Source organism: Cornus florida, unplaced genomic scaffold (genome assembly GCF_030987335.1).
Source record: "Cornus florida cultivar Cherokee Brave unplaced genomic scaffold, ASM3098733v1 CherokeeBrave_3.0.0_Hap2_Chr07, whole genome shotgun sequence".
NCBI lineage: Eukaryota > Viridiplantae > Streptophyta > Magnoliopsida > Cornales > Cornaceae > Cornus > Cornus florida.
This window is the reverse complement of record NW_026775577.1, coordinates 32,906,668-32,910,794: the sequence shown is the minus strand read 5'-3', so window position 1 is coordinate 32,910,794 and position 4,127 is coordinate 32,906,668. Positions and strand designations below refer to the sequence as shown.

The following is a 4,127-nucleotide window of genomic DNA, read 5'->3' as shown; positions in this document are numbered from 1 at the left end:
CCTATGAGATTTAAAACTAAAGGACAATATAATTTAGATCTGTATTTAAATTTTTTTCATTTTTAATAATTATTATTATTCAATTTTTTTCTTTTCCTATTTAAATTTTTAGAATCCCCTAAGCCCGAACTCAATTTCTTTTTTCCTATTTAATTTTTTTAAATCCCTCATTTAACAAGACTCTCTTCTCTCTCTCTCTCCCCCCATCTATACCCAACCTAAATTCGAAATCATAATCTATCTACATCAATCAAATACTCTACTTTTATTTAATATTTAAAACAATATACAAACCAACAAAATCTTATAAGTGATACAAAACTGTACCATGCGGAATTTGCAGTATTTATAAACTTTTAATTTTTCTTTTTCATATTTTCCACCAGTGAGAGAAAGGCAAAAAAAAAAAAAAAAAAAAAAAAACCCCTTATCCCTGTCCATTGAAGGTGTTGGGAAGTCCAAAGAGATGCAAAAGATATATCTTACTGAAAATAGATCTACGAGAAAAACTATTTATGACTAAGAAATAAACATACTAGAAAAACTCTATAAAAAAATAAGTTAATATCAATTTTTCATATAATATTTTAAACTCCTATTTTTTCTCTATTCAACACTTGATATAGTACACTTTTTAAATAAATTTAATAATTTTCAATTTGGGAATAGAAACAATCGTATTCTTTTGATTTATTTCCAGTGAGAATGGCTTATTAATTGTACTTGCTTGAGAACACCAAAAAGTTTGGCCCTTTAAATTTCATATGTTAATTGTTCCAAAATCCGAGACAAGATGACTTGAATTTTGTTCTGAAGAATATTGAAAGTCATTTAGTTATTTGTCCTGCTGAATGAGTTTCTAAACCCAGTTCAACCACATAATTCAAATTAAATACTTGCAGTGTGATTTTAAAAGAGTTCTTTAGATATTCAATGATAATTGAAGTCTTGTTTTCCTTCTTTTCTCTTTAAATTTTTTAAAAGATTTGAATGAAATTTGAACATACACCTTATTGATTTTGAAAGCATTATGTGCTCCAATTGTGTGTAAACTATAATAATTCATATCAAGCATTAATCACAAATTTACATGAATTCTAAATTTTAGAACTTCATGATTTTCACATATCTATAACGTATAAATAAATAGTTAAACATAAATACCTGGATCTATAATTGTAAAACTGGAAGAAATCAAAGCAAACGACGAGATTATTTTACAGAATGAATAACATGCTAAACTGCAATAGTCAAAGTGTGAAAACCGATTTCTCTCTTTTGACCTTTTACATACACAAATATTATACGTGTTGTTTTCAACACGTAACCCCCTATACACTGCAAAATTGATCACTTAAAAGCACGTGACCCCTGAGCATGAGTATAAAAGGCATTAAAAATGTGTAATCATAAAAGAAATGCAGTGACTTACAAATTTTGATGCACTTGATGAGCCATGCAATTAAAAATCAGGTAAGAAGGAAGAGTAGGGAGGAAAGTAAACTAAAGTAAACCAGGTTGGTTGTATGCTGAGTGCATCAACAGCATAACAACAAATCAACTGGAAATGGAGTAGAACCTCACCCCAGCTAATATACATGTGTATGCCCAAGAAGACCAACCTTGGTATTTACGGACAAGCAATGTAAATTTACTAGAAGGTAAAATTAAACGAATATTCATTTACCAGACAGTTGCAATAACTTTTCCAACTTTCCTCGTTGAACCCAAAATTAAAAAAAAAAAATCTGTTATATCAGTTCCAGTATGCCTCCATGGCCTCTGTTTGAACATAGCAATATTTACATCTACTATAGTCCTGCAAGAAAAAATGGGATGCCACTTAATCAACAGCATACAGAACCTTTAATGACATGAATCGAGAACAGAATAAGTGTTACGTTAGTGCCAAAAGTGGCCCTTATGAGAACCAGAAATCTCATATAGCATTTGTTCTCAGCATCTCACCATACACATTATGCTTTTTTTTTTTCTCATAAATGTGGTAAGAAAGATAGTGCTTCTAACATCAGTACATTTTTAACTATTGAACTCTTACATTATCCTAACTAATATTAATTCTATTATACATCTGACATATCTATCACATGTCATAAACAACAACTAGTTTGCCAAAGAACCCAGCTTGAGTACAATCAAGATCATAACCAAATTCACTTACCTATACCAGGGAAGAGAGAAATTGTATCCACTTTGAGTTACTACTGAGCTTGAGCCCATATGTTGACTGGACCCATTATTGTCCCAATTGCCTCTAGCCAAGGTGGAAGAGTAGGAAGCTGAAACCATGGATCCATTGGCTTTTGAATTACAAGGATAAGCTGCCGTCTGATATCTGAAGTACTACACAACACAAAACCCAGTGAAAAATCATTAATTACAAATAACAATAAACAGCTGCTTCAGGTAGGATGATTATATTACTGCTACAGAGAAATAGAGAGAACTCATATGTAAATGTCGTAATCATATCATAATAAAATAAAAGAATCTCAAAAAAAAAAAAAAAAAAAAAAAAAAAAAAAGAAAAAGGAAAGACATCAACCTATCTTTATCAGCTAAACTGAGAGTTCTATTATTTGAAATGAGTCCAGTTACAAAGTAAAACTTAATCAGGAATTATGTGACCGCACTGCTTCCTCCCAAGAGATCATCCATTTAAATCCAAAAATGCTCCCAATTCAAACATTTGATAAGAACAAAGCACATACATCAAAATAAAAGGTATCGATCTCCAAGGTAGAGCCTTGGAGGCCTTATACCGACAGCTACCCATTGAAATTGCCAAATTCAATCTCATTTCTAAAACGAACACAAATTATTGATCAACTCTCACAATTTTATTCACACCAAGTTCGATCCTATAACACAAATTCTTACATCCGAATATATATATATATATATAACATTTAACGCTACCTTGTATTGTGAATGATAACCACCCTTCACCAGATTTCCCCTCTCACCGCCACCAATACCATTAGAACACTGTTCCAATCCATCGCCCAACTGGGATTGATCAACCCATTTCCGATTCTTACCCGAACCATTCCCCTCTGCAGCTGTAAAATCACAACCTTCCTCCTCTTCATCATCATCAAACCCTCCACTCCTTAAATTGTGTATGATTGAGTGCGGTTTGGGAAGTCATTGATGGCTGTACTTGCTTGAACTTCAACGTCTACATATATATCGCCGAAATCATCATCGACGCCTTCCATCTGAGATAAAAACCCTAGAGAGATAAAACAGATATCGCTAGGATTTTTTTGCTAATCAATCACCATGTGAGACAAGGCTCAAAAACCCTAGAAATTTACCTGTAGAGTTATGCAATTTTGGTCGATTGCTGAAGCTTTCGAACAGCGAACCCAAACTGGAACAGCGGGCGATGGAAACTGAAGGATATGGGTTTTAATTTTTTAAACAATCTGAAATGATATGCCGAAATGGGTTCTGATTCTTGTAGATTTTGTAGTTTGTAATTGCAGAGACATAGAGAGGGCAAGTTCAGAGTTGAGAACGAGAATAGAGTTGGAGACGATTTGGGAGGCTGATCTGATTCTTGTAGATTTTGTAGTTTGCAGTTGCAGAGACAGAGAGAGAGCAAGTTCAGAGTTGAGAACGAGAATATAGAGATGGAGGCGATTTGGGAGGCTGAAATGATTTGCCCTAACATGTGTGGAATGGTGTGTTTGGTCTAAAATGATTTGCCTTAAATTTTTAAGAAAGTAGCGGGAATAAGACCCGCGCATTGCGTTAATCCAAATTCACTTCCGATCTCGGTGCCTGAACTGTGGTAGAATAATTTACTACCACAGTTTTTCATTAACCGTGATTAAAAGAGTGATACAAAAGTATAATATAATCGTGTTAAAAAGTATAATTATTATCAGGAAACTTTCTACCACGGTTTTACAATAACCGTTATAAAATATATTACTTTTTATTGTAAAATCGTGGTAAAAAGGACATTCTGAAAAAATTGTTTTTCTTGTAATGTACTGTACAGATGTGTCACTGAAATAAGGGATTAACTGTCATGTTGCTTGCTTTGGGGATTAATTATCATGTTGGTCCTTGTGGGCTGGTTATTGCTCTATATT

General features: G+C 32.9%; 1 long non-coding RNA gene across 2 annotated transcripts; it reads right to left on the bottom strand.

Annotated features, from left to right (window-relative positions):
• Nucleotides 1-1,389: 1,389 nt before the first annotated feature.
• On the bottom strand, nucleotides 1,390-3,736 carry LOC132266961 (uncharacterized). Of its 2 annotated transcripts, XR_009468786.1 has the most exons (4): nucleotides 3,342-3,736; nucleotides 2,941-3,256; nucleotides 2,183-2,364; nucleotides 1,390-1,819 (listed from the first exon to the last, which is right to left on the bottom strand). It is a non-coding gene; the product is annotated as an uncharacterized LOC132266961 (long non-coding RNA). The 2 variants fall into 2 exon arrangements; XR_009468785.1 differs by having other exon boundaries at nucleotides 2,941-3,736.
• Between the last annotated feature and the right edge of the window lie 391 nt (nucleotides 3,737-4,127).